At 34.8% G+C, this 19,572-nt stretch overlaps 1 non-coding gene across 1 annotated transcript; it reads left to right on the top strand.

Annotated features, from left to right (window-relative positions):
• Nucleotides 1-1,238: 1,238 nt before the first annotated feature.
• LOC135275081 (U4 spliceosomal RNA) lies at nucleotides 1,239-1,379 on the top strand. The gene has a single exon (XR_010342791.1). It is a non-coding gene; the product is annotated as a U4 spliceosomal RNA (small nuclear RNA).
• Nucleotides 1,380-19,572: the final 18,193 nt, after the last annotated feature.

Genomic DNA, 19,572 nt, shown 5'->3' with positions numbered 1-19,572 from the left:
AATCAAACACCAATACAAAGAGAACAAAAAGGCACAATAAAAGAATCAGAGTATCTTTATGCTAGAAAATAATAAATATGAAAATATTTAAGATTTTATTAATGGAATTACCAATGCTGATATAATTGATTAAATATGATTAAAAGTATGGCATTTCCAGTAATATATATAACAGTAAAATAAGGTGTGCAGTAAGAGTTTTTTAAATATTTTTCAGATTACTAATGTAACCTCTCCAGGATGCCCCAGTGAAAATTCTTCAGAATTTTGGAAGCTCAATCAGTGTCCTTAAGTTAAGACCTTAAAATCTGGTTGCTTATACTGGCTGTAGGAATGGCAGGATTGGAGAAAGCTTTAGGTCAACAGTTCCCAAACTGGCATCAGGGACCAGTTTCATGGAAGACAATTTTTTCACAGACTGGGGCTGGGAAGTGGGAGATGGCTTTGGGATGATTCGAATACATTACATTTATTGTGTACGTCATTTATATTATTATTGCATTGTAATATACAGTGAAAGAATTGTACAACTCACAATAATGTAGAATCAGTAGGAGCCCTCAGCTTGTTTTTCTGCCAGTGGACAGTTTCATTTGAGGGTGATGGGAGACAGTGACATCTGAAGTGTACTGCTTATGTCCAGTCTACTCGGTCATCTTCTTTTGGTTGCTGTCACGACAGAAAATCCTGCCTCACAAAGAGAAGGTGTTGGAAATAAAAGCAGGCTTGTCAGTGCTGTTATGGCAATCTCAAGATAATCTTCCTTGACTTGAATTCAAAACGTATGGACTTTTGAAATTATCTCAAAAATACTTTTCAGATCATCATCATTTGCAATTGCAAGAAGTTGTTCCTCTTCTACCACAGAGTTGATTCACCTTACTCATTCACAAAGGCGTCGTGGAGCCATTGCTTCCCATTTCAGGGTTTTTTTGTGGTTGGAGAGTAACACTCAAACTCTTTTCAAAGCCGAGATGAGTGATCATGTGCCAACTGTAAGGAAGAACGTCCTGGCTCAATCTCTTTCAAAATCTCTGCTAATGTTTGAAACATGTCAGAAATGCCAATGCTCACTCATCTTCCCCACAATTCCAGTTTGGCTTTGAATGCCATCACTTTATCTGCCAACTTGAACACAGTTGTGGTTCTCCCTTGAAGTGACAAATTGAGCAGGTTGAGGATGTCACACAAGGAAGCAAATTTTGCCACCCATTTTGTTTTTCTAAAAGAAGTTTCTGAGCTTTGCGCAGTGGCAATATCATAGCCAATGAGATTTATCCGAGGCGCGATTATTGCTAATTGAAAACTTTTCCCAATACCCCGCCATGACGACTTGCAATACAGTCGGCCCTGGCAATTTTTGACAGTCTCTACGGAGACTAAAAAAAAAAAAAAAAAAAAAAAAAAAAAGAAAAAAAGAAATTTCTGGAGCAGCCCACATAACTAAAAACCTCTGGCCAGTGATCTATCTTTAGAAAGCCATCTCACTTCTGTGTAGAAGAGAAGATGTGTGTGCTTTGGGTTCATTTCCTCACACAGCTGAGCAAACGGATGTGGGTTAAGGGCATGTACTTTCATGTGGTTGATAAGTATAACATTGTTACACTTAGTTGACAATTTTTGGCTAGCCAGCATTTCTGCATGAATGACACAATGTGCAGACTCATACTTAGAAGCAAACTATTTGACCTGAGTAGATTCATATTCAGAAACAAACTCTTTGACCTGAGTAGTGAAACCAGAAAGTCGTCCAGTCATTGCAGCTGCTCTGGCCATGCATATACCTATGAAAAATGACCAGTTACTTTTTTTCTAATCTGTTATCATTCAAATACTTGAACAGTTCTGTGGCTGTGGTGTTGGTTGGCAACAAAAGTGCACATCACAATTCTTACTCACATCTTCCTGAAAAATATATTGCACAAAAACAAGGATTGTTACTTTGTTGTCAGTGTTGGTAGACTCATCAACCTGGATTGTGTATCATCCTGACTCATTGATTCTCTTTAACAATTGTGCCTCCTTATCCTCTATTGTTTTCTCAATTTGTCAGTTACGGTGTTAGCTGAAAGAGGAACACCTACCACCTTTTGAACTGCAGCCTCTCCTATAAGTATACAACAAATTTTCTTACCAGTGGGTAGGATCAACTCTTCACCAATAGTAAAGGGCTTCTTAGCTTTAGCAGTGTGGTGAGCCAATAAGAACGATGCTCTCTCTCAGTGCAGACACATTTGATGAAGTTGTGGCCTTCCATAATTGCTTCTGTTCTTCATCTTCACAGTTTCTTTTTTGTTTGTTTTTTGGAACTCCTAAAGCATGTATTCTAATGCAGAGTGCTTGCTTTCCATGTGTCAAAGCAGTTTTGAAGGTTTCACGGCTTTGTTGTATAACTGGTAGCCTCTATACAAACTGGACATAGATAATGTGAATCACCTGTTGCAAGGAAATCATAATTTAAGTAGGATTTTGGTATTTTCTTTTAAATACACCTTTCTCTTTGTTGGCAGTCTTAGAGTCTTCTGCTGTCTCATCCTTGGGTCTTTCCCGCTTTTCAAAGAAGCTGCCAAGTGATGTCTGTTTTTCACTCATTTTGGCTAGCGTTAGCTCATGGGCTTACCAAAACTGTGACTGAGACAAGTGTGCAGTGCAGAAAAGAGGCATAGCGGGAAATGGTAAATAAAATAATGGTCAGGCCATGTGCAGACTAAAATAAGTGTCGGATTGGAACTTAAAGCCTGACGCCAGATGTAGCCTGTTACTTGCTATTCACTGATAGGATTTTGAAATGAAACTGCAAACAATTGATTCATTATGGTCTTTGTGCAAACCTCTCTGCTAATGTTAATTTGTATATGGAGCCGCTCCCCAGTGTTAGCATCACCACCTCAGCTCCACCTCAGATCATCAAGTTTTAGATTCTCATAAGAAGCCTGGAACCTACATCCCCCACATGTGCAATTCACAATAGGGTTCATGTTCCTATGGGAATCTACTGCCACTGTTGACCTGGCAGGAGGCAGAGCTCAAGTGGTAATGCAAGTGATGGGGAGCAGCTGTAAATAAAGATGAAGCTTAGCTCACTGGCCTGCCACTCGCCTCTGCTGTGCAGCCCAGTTCCTAACAGGCCACAGACTGGCACTGGTCTGTGGCCCTGTGGCTGGGGACCTCTGCTTTAGATTATATCTAGGCTTGAGCAGGATCAATTGCTGTAATTAACACAGTTTCCCTGCATTGCCTGAGCATTTTGATGGCCTGGAAGGTAATTTACAGCATCCTCCACTTAGTAGCACACAACTATTTATGGTTGGGAGTTGACTTTAAATACCCAAATTCCCTCACTTTTCAGGGGATCCCTGAGTTGTGATCAGTGTGTTATAGTTCTTGGATTTTTCTTGCAGGATTGAGCTCACATCACCCACAATTGTATTGGTAATAACAGAAGATAACCTTTATCCATTGCCTTCTCTTCTCTACCTGTTTCCCTCACTCCTAGGGCCAGATTTTCAACACAAACAAAGTAATCAAATTATATGCAGAGCCTTACCTCAGAAACTACTGCTGATGTAAACCCAAACATAGGATAAACTTTTCAGTGGATGAAGAAGAAAACTGTCCTAGCATGTGTTTGTTTAGTTTTTGCCATTACAGATTTCCCTTTTAAAACAAGTTCTGAGACATGCAAAGATAAAAATCATTTAATTCACAAGCTAGGAGATCTAAATTTTATATTCATAATAAAATGTGTTGGTAGAAAATATTAGATAAATTTATAAATTACTAACTTCTACATAAAGTCACTTTTTAAAAAAAGACATTTGGATTTCTTCTCTGTATACCCCTATCTTTTGTTACTAGTTTCAGAGGATAAAATGTGGCCTCCATAAAGTGTTCCTCAGAAATTCTAATAAGACAAAATACTAGATAGCCAGGTGATGTGATACTCATTTAAAAGAGTCTTATTATATTATGTTCAGAATTTTCTAATTTGTGTTTTTTTTTGTCATCAGACTTTATTGAGTTTTAACCTCATATAGTCATGTGAATAGATCTATAATTAAATAACGGTTTTAGAATTCTTTCCCACAATTCTAAGTCACATTTCAGGGACATAAAACACACATATTATCTATTATCTCCCAACACTTACATTAAATGCAATTAAGAATTTAAATATACTTATTTCACATTAATATAAATATATAAATGTCAATGGATTAGACATGCTAAATAACAAAATCTTTTTGATCTCTTATAAATGCTCATACTGTGTATATTTTCAAATATATTGGTGTGATGGTTAATTCTGAGTGTCAACTTGATTGGATTGAAGGATGCAAAGTGTTGATCCTGGGTGTGTCTATCAGGGTGTTGCCAAGGAAGATGAACATTTGAGTCAGTGGGTTGGGAAAGGCAGACACACCCTTATCTGGGTGAACACCATCTAATCAGCTGCCAGCACAGCCAGAATAACAGCAGGCAGAAGTAAGTGAAAACACCAAGACTGGCTTAGCTTCCCATCCTACATCTTTCTCCCACACTGGATGCTTCCTGCCCTGGAACATCAGACTCCAGGTTCTTCAGCTTCGGGACTTGAACTGGCTTCCTTGCTCCTCAGCTTGCAGGTGGGCTATTGTGAGATCTTGTGATCCTGTGAGTTAATACTCCTTAATAAACTCCCTTTACATCTATATCTATATCTGTCTATATCTATATCATCTATCTATCCTATTAGTCCTGTCCCTCTAGAGAACCCTAACACAATTGGTATTGTAAAAAGTAATTAATGAATAATTACAATCAAGTTTTCTATATCCTTATTTCATGATTTATAATTTAAGTATCATAAAGTAAAAGGAAGCTAATCCTTTTACTTTACCCTATTATCTAATAAAGAATATGTGTATTCTAATTTCAAAAACAATCAAATAATTAGTATTACCTTTCTCAGGACTGAATTGTGCCTAACAATTAGGAAATAATGAAGTGTAATTTACACAACAAACATATTCCTAATGGTATCCAGGGCTAAAGATTTTATATTTTTACATCTTAGCAAATAGACAATCTTACGTGTTTAAAAATAAGTCATCCAAAATAAGACGCACCCACAGTTTAAGAAGAAGTTATTAAGAATTAGGGGAGGTAGCTCATGTCTGTAATCCCAGCACTTTGGGAGGCCAAGGCAGGAGGATCACTTGAGGTCAGGTGTTCAAGACCAGCCTAGTCAACATAGCGAAACCCCATCTCGACTAAATATACACAAATTAGCTGGGCTTCTTGGCATGCACTTGTAGTCTCAGCTGCTTCAGCAGCTGAGACAGGAGAATCACTTGAACCCCAGAGGTGGACATTGCAGTAAACCATGATTGTGACACTGCACTCCAGCCTGGGTGACAGAGTGAGACTCCATCTCAGAAAAAAAAAAAAAAAGTAAAAGAATTAGGTCATTGATTATGATGTGGGGTTCCAAAGACCTAGTGACGAGGTGTTGTACTTATGTACTTACTGTAAAATAAAATTTGCACTGGCACCTGTTAAAAAAACATCAAGTATGACTTTATTCAAGACTCGTATTACAAGGGTTCAAGACTATTTTTAAATGTTAGGTGAGCTAATAAAAAAGTTCTGGAGATCTTGGTCAATGTGATTAGGTCATCTGTGTTTGCTAATGGAATTTAGGCTTCTATCCCACTATGGAAACTTGGAGACAGGGCCCTATATTTTTTAATGAGTGCATGTCAAAGAGATGACTTCCAGGTTGTGGGAAAAACATTTCTGTATTGTGAATTTATATTTCAGAAGAACAGAGTGGAAAATAACCATTACAAGTTTTCTAAAGTAAGTGTTCTAATGAAAGGAAGGTTATAGGGACTTAGAGTCAGGAAGAAGTCTGAAGTTTAGTCAGGCTGAGGAAAACTGTAAGGCCATCTTGCCCGTTATCTACAGGGGTTAAACACGGTATTATGATTTCACTTTCATAATTACACACAAACACGCACACCTATATAAATTCCATATTTTGTGGATTGTAGATAAGACCATGTTAAAGGAAGCGCTGCCGGGGAGTTGCACCACTCGTGCTTATGTTTGAGGCACCAACGAATCACCAAACAGGACCATACGGGATGCCTGTTGTGATGTTTCATAGACTTGGGTACACAGATACATTACCGGTCACAAATATTCTGAGATTTGAAAAACACTAGGCTAGATAATAAAACGTGACCTCTAAACTTCAGAACCTGGATCCTGGTTTTGCCTCACTAGTACTGGTCCTCCTAGTGGTTAGCCATGGCCAGAGAATTCTCTACTGACACATTTTTACATTGAATTATTCAACTAAAGAGTCCAGCTATCAAGGTTGTGTCCTTTTCTGGGCCACCATAAACAAAACCCCAATACAAGGCACCCACACATTCCAATATTGGTTGCTGCTAAAGCCAATTATATACTCAGACAAAAAGCTGACAACATAATTAGCGTGAAGAAAAAACACTGCATTGTCGTATACTTTCATTTTACCTAGTGTTATTAATGGTTCTATTAAAAGAACAGAAAAGAAAGGTTATAATATTTGTTCTCTTGGTAACTCTCATGAAATACATAAAGGAAGGCAATGATTAGTCATTTTTACTCATTTAATAATCTGTGTGTTCACTTGCCAAAGCACAAAGGCCAGAAAGGGAATTAACCTTTGCTCTTGGTTTGATAGGAATGCAACTAAAATAAGAACCACTTAGCATTAATATTGTTAATTGAAGGTGCTTAGAAGACAGATGTGGCTGGAAAATAATCCCAGATGGTTACTCGTATATCCCACTCATAACAAAAATGCCAGTCTGTTTGGTTCAAAGATCCTTAGTTCCCTTATTTGACAATTTGGGATTTTACATCTCATAATGTGAAAAATGCACTGTGTTATCTAGCAGAGTGTGTGACCCTGGGCTAATTAAAAGACACACAGGAGAAGGGCAGGGTGAAGCAAGGCCGCTTCATTGCTAGTGGTGGTTGATCCCCAGAGGCAGAAATACCAAAATGTTTCTGGAAGCGGTTCAATGCATCAGTCAAAGGCATGCACTTCCCAGATAGCAAGGCCACTGCGTGAGATCGCAGCACCAGTAGCTGTTGGATCTCAGTATGACTTTTTGTTTGTTTGTCAGGTTGGTAAAATAGACCACAGAGGGAATTGAACATGCAGATGAAGCTGAATGTGACCTTCTCAGCTGACAGGCCTGACTCGGGGCTGGGGATATTGGGTGGGCATTAGCACCAGTATGTTCTGGAGTACCTTTAATATATGCGTGACAGAGTAATGGAAAAGGGGAAGGAGAGAATATGGAGGTTCTCCTAATGCTGGGATTCCCATTCCTTGGCCCTCTTACCTCTTGAGTTAGCTCTGTATTTCTGTCCCTATTTTATAATCTAACTGGAAGCCAGGAAATCAAGGAGAAGCAAGGCCATGCATTTGACCAGACTGGGGGCTAAAAAGAATCAGGCAGAACCTGAAAACCTCTGATTTCCAACACTAGAAATCTCTCCAAGAGAGTAATACAACTTATGCACAGAGATAGGCTTTCAAAATTATTTGTAGAGGCAAAAAATGACACTTAGAAACTTATCAATAGGAGGACAGAGGTGAAATATGTAGTATCCATGCCATATGCCATATACATAATAATTATTATTTTATAGAATATATAAGTATAAAAATCCATGTAATGGACAACTAAGCAACACAAAAACAAAAGCAGTGAATGAATATACTAATGTAAAATTATGGTATATAAATATATGTGTTTATTTATAGTTATAAGGCAATATGTAAATTCTGTTCCTCTTTATAATATATGTAATGTAGTGTGTACATATATACATATATACACACATGCACAAAGCATTTTGCAATACAAATGTATACATTGTAAATATTATATTTGCACATACACTCATACACAAAGAAATATACCATATCATACCCTGATACCTATGCACATGCTATTGAGAGACAGGCGGAAAAATATGAGATCAGGAAAGCTTGTGTATTTGTGTGCACAGCTTTACCATGTTGTTCTATAGGAATATACATGCATGGGAATGGAGTCCTGATGAGGCAGGGAGTTTTTTTCTATACACTTTAGATTAATGTTGATTTTCAAAAAAAATAAATAAATAAAAAAGCATTTGTAAAGGGAAAACATAGAAAAAAAAACCAAGAAGAGAAAATAACTGGCTGTATCTCCTCTGGAGAACAAGTGGTTGAAGATCTTCATCTTTTTTTTAAGTTTCCACAGTAAGATTTAATTTTGCTCTCTTTTTCACCCATTTCATTTTATTCTTTTTTAAATTGAGCAATCACCAGAGATTCCTCAAGTTATAGTTTTGATTTAAGAAAACATTCTTAGGTGGTTAATAGAAAAAGCTGTTACAGTATTAACTTGAGATCTTTTTAACTTTTTGATGTGGGCATTTAGTGTTACGATTTTCCATTTTAACAATGCCTTAGCTGTGTCCCAGAGGTTATGGTGTGTTGTATCTTTGTCCTCACTAGTTTTCTAGAAATTCTTGATTTCTCCCTTAATTTCATTGTTTACACAAAAGTCATTCAGGAGCAGGTTTTTCAATTTCCATGTAATTGTATGGTTTTGAGTGAATTTCTTAGTCTTGATTTCTAATTTTATTGTGCTGTGCTCTGAGAGACTGTTATGATTTTAGTTCTTTTGCATTTGCTAAGGAATGTTTTACTTCTGATTATGTGATTGATTTCAGAGTGAGTTCCATGTGGTGATGAGAAAAATGTATATTCAATTATTTTAGGATAGAAAGTTCTGTAAATACCTATCAGGTCCAATGGATCCAGCACTGAGTTCAGATCTTGAGTATCTTAGTTAATATTCTTTCTTAGTGATTTGTCTAATATTGTCAATGGGGTGTTAAAGTCTCCCACAATTATCATGTGAAAGTCTCTCTTTGAAGGTCTCTGAGAACTTGCTTTATGAATTTGGATGCTCCTGTGTTGGGTACATATATATTTAGAAGAGTTTGCTCTTTTTAGTTGAATTGAACCATTTACCATTATGTAATACTCTTTTTTTTTTTTTTTTGTCTTTTTAAATCTTCATTAATTTAAAGTCTGCTTTATTAGAAACTAGGATTGCAGCCCCTGCTTTTTCTGTTTTCAATTCGCTTTGTAGATTATTCTGCATCACTTTATTTTGAGCCGATGTGTGTCACTGCATGTGAGATGGGTCTCTTGAAGACAATATACTAATAGGTCTCAGTTCTTTATCTAGCTCGCCACTCTGTGTCTTTTAATTAGGGCACTTGGCCCATTTTCACTTAAGGTTAGCACTGACATCTGAGGGTCTGATCCTGTCATCATGATGTTAGCTGGTTCTTTTGCAGACGATTTTATGGAGTTGCTTTATAGTGTCATTTGTCTGTGTACTTCAGAGTGTTTTTGTAGTGGCTGGTAACAGTCTTTTCTTTCCATATTTAGTGCTTCCTTCAGGAGCTCTTGTAAGGCAGCATGGGTGGTAACAAACTCCCTCAGCATTTGCTTGTCTAAAAAGAATCTTATTTAACCTAACATTAATACAAAAAAACCAGAGGGCCAAGAACAATCAAATCCCAAATCTAGCAGAAAACAAGGAAAAAACAAAATCAGAGCTGAACTGGAGATAGAGATAAAAAAAAAAAAAGCCAAAAAATCCAGAAGCTGATTTTTTGAAAGGATTAATAAAATAAATATATATAGAGAAAAGTCAAATAATCAGAAATGACAAGGGGGGGATATCACCACTTACTCAACAGAAATGCCAACAGCCATCAGAGAATATTATAAAAAATTCTACACATATAAACTAGAAAATCTGGAAACATATGCCCTCTCAAGACTCACCCAGGAAGCAACTGAATCCCTGAACAGATCAATAATGGGTTCTTAAATTGATGCAGTAATAAATAGCCTATCAACCAATACAAGCCCAGAACAAAACAGATTCAGAGCTGAAATTGACCAGATATACAAAGAAGAGCTGGTACAATTTCTACTAAAACTATTTTAAAGAATTGAAGAGAAAGAGACTTCTCCGTAACTCATTTTATGAGTCCGGAATCATCCTGATGAAAAAAACCTGGCAAGGACACAACATAAAAGGAAAACTTCAGGCCAATATCCCAAATCAATGCAAAAACTATCAACAAAATACTGGAAAACTGAATCCAGCAATACATCAAAAAGCTTATCCACCACAATCAAATAGGCTTCCTTCCCAGCATGCAAGGTTGGTGCAACATACACAAATCAATAAATGTAATTGATCACATAAACAGAACTAAATAAAAAAAACCTACATGATATCTTAATTCACACAGAAAAAGTTTTCAATAGATTTCAACACCTCTTTATGTTAATAAAAGCTCTCAAGAAACTACGTATTCAAGGAACATACCTCATAATAATAAGACCCATCTATGATAAACCCACAGACAGCATCATACTTAATGGGCAAAAGCTGGAAGAATTCCCCTTGAAACACTGCTTGTAGTTATATAAATTGGTTGAACCATTGTGGAAGACAATGTGGTGATTCTTCAAAGACCTAAAGACAGAAATATCCTTCAACCCAGCAATCCCATTACTGAGTATATACCCAAAGGAATATAAATCATTCTGTTATAAAGACTCATGCATGAGTATGTTTACTGAAGCAACTTTCATAATAACAAAGACATGAAACCAACCTAAATACTCATCAATGATAGACTGGATAAAGAAATTGTGGTACATCTATATGATGGGATACTATGTAGTCATACAAAAAGATGAGATCATGTCCTTTACAGGGACTTGGTTGGAGCTGTAGGCCATTATCCTTAGCAAACTAATGCAGGGAGAAAGAAAACCAAATACCACATGTTCTCACATATAAGTGGGCATGAACACACAGAGGGGAACAGCACACACTGGGGGCTGTCAGGTGGTTAGAGGGTAACCTGTCAGGGAGGACGAAAAGGATCAGGAAAAATAACTAACAAGTACTAGGCATAATACATGGGTGATAAAGTGATCTGTACAACAAACTCCCATGACACAAGTTTACCCATGTAACAAATCTGAACATAGTCCCTGGACTTAAACTTTAAAAAGAAGAAAAAGAAAAATTGGTTTAAGTGCATATTTCCTAATTTAAGGATGCACACTGAATTTCACTTAAAATATACACAAACGTTTTATTCTCTCTAAAGTCAACATTGAGAGAATAAAATCTTTGCGTATATTTTTGAGTATGGGGGATTATACTCAATTGAGTTTCACATTGTCTTTCTTGTATACCCACAAGACTTTTTTAGTAACTAATTTTACTTTCCTACAGTGGGAAAGAATGTAAGTACTTCTTTGTAATAGTTTGGTCTCATCATCCTTTGAGTTTTATACCCTTTTTTCCTCAATTACATCTTATACTTATCTCGCACTACCTTGACAGTGATTATTCTGATTCACCTTTATTATTTCCAAAGCATGCAATTTTCTTAATAGAACTCTTTTTCTAATGATTTTAAGTGCTTATTTAATTTAATTAATGCATATAATTGAAAAGAGCAGTAAAATTGGCTTGAACAGTTTTACAAGAGCTAGCTGAGTCTTAATAAGCGTTAACATTTAATGCAGAGAGAAGTGTGTGGCTCAGTAGAGAATAGCTACAAGCTTAGTGAGTTAAGAAAGCTTTGAACCCTAGCCAGGATGTGTAACAGAGGAGTTTTCTCAAATATGGTTGATTTTTCCCCTCGGGGATATCTGGCTATGTCAGGAGACATTGGCATGACTGCTGAAGGTAAGGTTGTTCTTGCTACCTGGTGAGTAGAAGCCAGGGATGCTAGCAAACATCATGGAGGGTACAGGGCTGTCCCCAAAACAAGGAATTGTTTGTTAATAGTTTCACTTGTTTATAGAGTACCTTGTTTATAGAGGAAATGGAGAGCTTCTAAACCTCTGAGCCCTTTAAGAGGAATACATATTGTAAATGCTATTGTTTCAACTACTAGGATTTGTTTGCATCCAGAGGCAAGTTGAAAAGCCCTATTTTCTTCAACCTTTCATATTCCATAGGAAAGTAAATATTAGGTTGTACACAGAAAGTACTCAATAAATTCTTGTTCAGTGATACAGAAACAGGATGCAAAAATGACTTGTTACAAGCTGAAGGGGAGGTAAAAAATATTATAGTGAAAATAAGGATGGAGCATGTGAAAGCCTTAAGAAGGTGGAAAAGTGGCAAAAGTCAAAAATATGTTTCCAAAAAATTTCAATCATGCTCTCCTTTGTAAGCGAAAAGTCTCTTTTATTGCAAACTGTTTAAAACACCCTAAAATATCATGTCTGTTATTTTAGAAGGTTGCAAGTATGGCGGCAGATGCACAATATGTTTACTCAAGATTAACCTGAATTACTGCTAAATTTAATCTTGCTTACACATAAATACAAGCTATACTAGCAAGTTGGATTGTTTTAAAAAGAGATGAATAATATGAAAATAATTTTATACCAATAGGAATGAATAAAAAACAGGCTATTTCTTTAAAATATATTTTATATAATATTGCAACTCTCTACTTGGAAGACATTTTTACATCTAGGTTTAGAACTAATTTTCTAAAAATTATACTCATTTGAATTTTTAAAAATTATTATGTTTAGTTTAGGATATAATATTCATAAAGTGAGCAAAATGTTATCCTATCAATAACTTTACCCCATTTGTTAAAATTTGTACCTAATTTGGAAAGTTGACATACCAGGAGAATTTATATAAGCAGTAATCCATTCACTGTTTGCAAAGCAATTGGTATAACAACTAAGAGACACATCATATTGGTAGAGGGATTAAATAGTCATAGCAGAAGTGCACTTCATGTTTGCTTTAGTAATACCGGCAGAGAGATAACACCTATTTGAGACTTACTAATGGTGTTTCATTTCCTTCAGCTACATTATACTGTATTTTGAAGGTGAGTGATTTCGGCAAGCTTTTGTCTTATGCAAGCATACTAGCAAACGCAGCAGGATGGTGAGTGCTAGATAGTTGCAAGATTAAAATTAGGAGAAATGCAAATAATTACATTTTAACACCTTAATATTGACTTTTGTCTGGACATTTACATGTAGTATTTATTATGCGCAAGCAGATGTTGACATTCATGTTGGAAAGGTAAAAATCTTTGGAAAACTAAACATGGGAACTCCCTGATAACTTCACTATTGAATAATAACATCCTTTTTTGTTTGATCGTTATCTACAAATGACTTTTTAGAATATTATTAGTCGTAATTTGCTTTGAAAACTCTTAAGTTTTTATCCCTGTACTGGTTTTGAACATTATGCAACTTCAGCCCTATCTTTAGCCTGACTGCCCTCTCTTCCATAAGAACCAAGTATTGAGTCATGGGAAACTGATCATTTGCCTCTGTTTTAGGATAGATTCATAGGCAGGTCATGGGTCTAGGAAAGTACCATAGCATTGCAGTCTGACATCAGTGTGTCTGAATTACAGACACAAGCCCCCCTGAAAAAACAGCCAGGTTCTGGAAGTATGCAAACCCTTAAATGTCATTCCAGTTGCGGCATTTATATAGTTGCAAAATGTCACATTTATTTTAAAATTTATTTTATCTTATATCTACTGAAACAGAATAGCATTTTTCTTTTTAAAGGATGAAACTGAGATTTTTAAGCTGAAGGTAGTAAGCCAGATGCTGAGCTGGGAACTAAAGTTTTAAGAATACAAGAAAAATGAACCCCAGCATAGGTAACAGAATGATTTGCAAAGTGCAAAAATAAATTTAAAAAAACATTATGCAGAGGCAATTGAAGTAAAAGAAACCACTAGAATCACAAAAATGAAAAGGACTTTAAGTGGTCACTACCAAACCTACTCAGAAGGAAGCTTTTTAAAAGGAACATTGCACAAAGAATGTCATAAATTGAGAATGTGCAGAGTGCCATGGACAAAAACATCATAAAGATAATAGCAGATCCTGATATGATGCTACTTTTTCTGGAAGCTTCCAAGGAATACATGCTAAAAGATTGCTCTATGTAAAAATATTCTGAGACATTTTGAATCTTTGTCCCAAACGTAATAAAAGAGTCCACTGGTGAACCGTGAGAGGCTATAGGATGCTTTCACCAACTTTTGGAAAAGGCCTAAGGTGGTCTGAAAATAAGCTGAAAGTTTTTTGTTTTTTTTTTTCCTTTCTAAGTGTAAACCAGATTCTTACACCTTATAACTCCAAAACGTCTGATATGGTAAGAAGATTTATATGCTGCAACAAAAAACACCAAGAAATAATAAAAGTCCAAGAAAACTTTCAACTGAGCAAGTCTAGTTCATGCAACAAAGAAAAATTCCACAGTACATATTATCTTTTCCTTTTGGGGTGATGAGGACAAGAAAAATGGCATTAAGGTGAGATAAATCATAGCAAATATGAATTACTAAATAAAATATAATATAGCTAGAATATGAAGAGTGTGGAGATGAAGTGTGAAATAAAGATGAAGACAAAAAGACCGTAACTGAGAGAGTCTCATGTTGAAGATTCCAGTCTTGAAAACACTAAGAAAAATAAGAAACAAATAACAAAGCAGATGAGTGACATGATTATAAACAGAATAAGGTGATAGTGGTAGACAGTGGGAACAGTGAAAAAACTCAAGAGATTTTCAGGTCAGAAACTGAGATATTGATTTGATATTGGTGAAAAAAAGAAGAGAGCTTTCTGATTTTGTTTTCTGATTTTTAACGTTCTTTCCTGGTTGCTTTTTAATTTAATATTTTCTGGCTTTAAATATTTTTAGTTTTTCTGCTCAGGTTTTCTAATTTGGAAAACTCGATGAGTAGTGCTGCCAATACTGGAATTGAGAAGTATAAATTTTATGCTTGGATTGACGGTATAATAAATTAATTTTTATTCATTTTGAAGTTTTGTGTTCCTCTGAAGGATGAATGAGAAGAAATTCCTTAGGTTTTGTACACAGAAAAGGCATCTAGATTAAAATGTAAATTTGAGGGTTGTCAGCACATAGATAATAATTACTTCACAATGATCAGTAAACTTATTTTTTAAAAATTTGTGCTAAAAAGATGCAAACTCCTGAAAAGAGGAAAGAATTTAGAGCAAAATATATAAAAAAACGATAAGAGAAACATAATTGTGGTGAGAAATAAACTCCAAAAAGCATTTATTAATTCTGTAGATTTATTTTGTCCTATTTATTTTTCTTTTTATTTATTGAGTACATAGTTGGAAGAAAACTACCTAAGAAATTTGAAGGTTGAAGTTAATTACTAAACATTAGTATTTCCTCTCTTAACACTAAGTCTTTCCTTTACTGTTCATTTACAATATCCCATTATTCATATAGTCATAATTATATACATTTTGCATTATTCATAAATATGAGTGGCCTAAGTAGGAATATGAATAATTTATATCATTCACATAAATATATATAAATATATGAGCAATATATTGTATAAAATAAAGATGAAGTATAAAATAAAGGGTAAAATCAAAAATATAGGATGCTTTTATTATATAATCTTATATGTATGTTGTCCTACTTTTACTTCCTCTCATTCTAATAAAGAATCTTTGCTTTCTCACTCTTGCCTAGCTCAGAAGAAGAGTAATGGTTAATAAAGCAGTTCCTAGACATTTGTAATGTCACATTAGAAAATGGATAGGCCCTTGCTATGGTCTGGATGTTGATACCTACCCAAAATTTGTAAGTTGAAACCTAATACCCAGTGTGATAATATTGATAGGTGGGGCCTTTGGGAATTTGATGGAATCACAAAGGACCTACCTGCATTAATGGGATTAGTGGCCTTTTTGTGCTATCTCCAAGTGAAGATGCAATAATAGGCATCACATCATCTTTGAAACACATAGTGAGCCCTCACTACTCACTGAGTGACTCTGCTGGAGCTTTGATCTTGAACTTCTCAGCCTCCAAAACTGTGAGAAATACATTTCTATTATTGTATTAATTACCCAATCCAAGGTATTTCATTATAGCAGGCTGAAAGGACAAGAAAGTCCCCAATAGGGGGATTCGATTAGAAAGAAAACTGCATTGACCCATATCACAGAGATTGGTGGTAGGGAGGGAGAGAAGGGAAGCTAGGAAAGAGAGAAAGGCAATTTTATGTACATTTTTGGTCAATGTTGTTTTTTGTTAGACATGAAAGGACTGTAAAGACAGAAAAAATTATTTTAGTGAGTTATGAATTTAATCATATATATTTTTAAAAATGCACTAAGTCTATTAAGTATTTTCTTAAATTTGGTTTTTGGTTTAGATATAAACATGCTCATTCATGTTTCATAAAAGGTACCTAAAAAATAGATTTCTATTCATGGCAAACAGATCTCACCTCTCATTCTACTGCCATCGTGGGCCCATGGTAAGGACACAATCTATGGTCTATGGCATACTAGTTGTTGGATAAGATCAACAGGAACAATGAATATTTCTTACTTACCATTTAAAATTACATCATAAGCCAGACTATGTTACTACTGATGGAAGTCATTTTAAAACTATCAAAAATGTAACAATGTGTATCATTAAATAAAATGTGTATATGACACTACGATTATAACTATTGGTATGTTTTTTTCTTTTGCTACTGTAATTACACTCTAAGACATCTGATACCCAGTTTTATCTGTGTAGTTATAGAAAAGTAGTGTTGACATCCATCAGCTTCAGGAAACATACAATGAATTATCATAATATAAATTATTTGTGTTAGACTCCATTATGTGTACTTGAAGCTGATGTATAGATTGATATTAGGTTTATTTTTGTTCATAACATCTGACAAGACTATCATAATAATTTTTGAAAAGACACATCAAATGTCATAATCTCATTTTGTAGATTTCAATGTTTTATTGTATAAATTATATATGCATATGCATAATACATATAGGTACTACATCAATAAATGTATACATGTAATAGTATATATGAACACATGAATATATATGCAAATACGTATAGAAAGAGCAATATTTGTTTATTAAATACATTGCATCCATCCCAATATTTTCTAAAGAGTAAATATTTCACATTATAGCGAATATACTTTTAACTACCAACTGCTATTATAAGTCAAAATCAGTGCTAAATTAAATATTTTATTTTGCTCAAAGAAGTTATTGTATATATTATTGATGGCCCATTTGGAGATAGTTCTCACCACACATATATATATTTTTTCTTTGTTATTATTTCTTTCTATGTTATTCTATGTTATAAAGATAACCCACATTGTCTATTTGTGTATTTTCTAAATCGTAATGGTAATAAAATTCACGCTTAAAAATATGTATGATTAAAATAGACACAAGGTTATATATCACAGTTCCCTAGACTACATTTCTATGACACAATGTCATCTTCTGATTGATTGACTGGTCTATTGTTTAATACAGAGATGACTGAAAATATTTTTGTCAAGAGACATCCTGCACTTTACCGAAACTCAGAAAAATATATTTTCAGCTCTGTATTGGTGTCTTTTAGCTCTCATTTCCACTGTTACATTTGTTACCACTTTCTATGAAGGCCATGAGAGAAATGTGAGTATAATATAGAAAGTTTTAAATTTATCCAAACCTTATTAAAATATATGGGAATATGTGTATGCTTAACTACCTATGTCATCAGAGAACAATATAACAAAAGTATCAGTAATAATAGCAATAATTGAAGTGCAGGTCTTAGAAAGGTTAAATATGTTTAGGCAGAGTTATGTGAATCTTCTTATACTTAAAAAAATTAACATTTAGGTGATTGAGATGGTTCATGACTGGTAAGTGTTAGGTAATTAAAATTTTTACCTAACATTTTTAGGTTAAGTAGACTAGGTTAGGTAGGTAGGTTAGGTAAGCAGGTTAGGTTTGTTAGGTAATCTCAATAACATAACAAAATTACCTATATTTTTAATGTATAGTTATCCAACACAATTTCCTTTGTGTACAAGCCTAAATTTCTCAACTTAAGGCAAAGAAATAAAGTACAAGCAACCCAAGCTTGAGTTTCTCATGTTGCAAAAGATGCATTCAAAGTAATATTTTATATTATTGAGAAAAAGCAAAAGATAATTACATAGGAAACCATCTTATTTAGGGGAGTGAGAATCAAATTGCTATGATTATAATCAGCACGGTATCTGTAATTGTCTAGTCTAGCCTCAAAAAGTTGGATTAATGTGGAGTCCCATTGGAGTAAAATAATGGGAAAGACAGTAATATATGGAGACAAGTTGTCTGTCTTTTCTAAATAAAAATGTGAAAAACGTGAGTCCTCTCTATAGCTGAAGGGAAATGCTTTCCACAGTCCTGAAAGCATTGGAAGTCTAGTGTTTTCAAAAAAATTGAGCTCTGTAACCAAAATGACCTTGTCCTAACAAATCCTCAAAGTGTGTTTTCTGATAATTATTTCAAATACAGTGGACCTTTGAACAACAAAAATTTGAACTCCACAAATTCACTTCTACATGGAATTTTTTCAACAAAAAAGTTACCCAAAACATGCCTATGTCTTCTGCCTCACCTTCTATCTCCACATTTTCTACCTCTGCTGCCCGTGATAGCAAGACCAATTCCCCCTCCCCCTCCTCCTCTTCAGCCTATTCAGTGTGAAGATATTCAGAAAGAAGGCCCTTACGATGATCAACTTCTACTTAAACATGTAAATATGTTTTCTTTTCTCTAACTTACCTGTTCATACAAATACATTATATAATACATATAGGATACAAAATATGTGTTAACTGACTGTTTATTTTACCAGTAAAGCTTTTAGTCCAGAGGAGGCTATTAGTGGTTACGTTTTGGGGGGGTCAAATTTACACACAAATTTTCCACTGTGAGGGGATGGGGGAAGGCATCCTAACCCTTGTATTTTTCAAGAGTCAGCTGTCATATCATTACTGATACCATCAATTGTCCAAATTAAATTCAATATGTATCATATCCCTTTAGAAATAGTGATATCTCGGTGCATGTTAACTTCAGATTAGTAAATTACCTGGTAAGTTTGCTGGATGATATTTATGTCTTGTTAGGCAATACAAAGAACATTTGGGATTTGAATAAGGACAAAGCATAGTCATAGACCTGCAGGAGTTTATCACCCAATGGAAGAAAAGTCTTTGGTTGAGAAATCCTCTGAACATAAACCTCAGTCAACAAACCCTTTGCCTTGAACAAAATCACATTCCCAAAAGAAGAGTCTGATCCATTTTCAAATCAATTTTGCTTGATTTAACATATTTTCTTATATAAATCAATGAATTCACATTTTAAGAAATGTTTGAAAATAGGAATACAAAAGCAGTGATTTAGGGTCATATTTGCTTTTATTTCATATTTTTTTTAAGCCAGAGAGCAAGTTTCCATGTGACAACAAGAGCATTACATGCTCTGAATAATCACATAAGTTTTCTTTAAGTTATTCCTGGCGGGGAGGGAATAGAGCAATACACAATCTA

This window comes from Aotus nancymaae, unplaced genomic scaffold, assembly GCF_030222135.1.
Source record: "Aotus nancymaae isolate 86718 unplaced genomic scaffold, 86718_ANA_hifiasm-v0.15.2.pri h1tg000014l, whole genome shotgun sequence".
Lineage (NCBI taxonomy): Eukaryota > Metazoa > Chordata > Mammalia > Primates > Aotidae > Aotus > Aotus nancymaae.
This window is presented reverse-complemented; position numbering and strand designations above follow the sequence as displayed.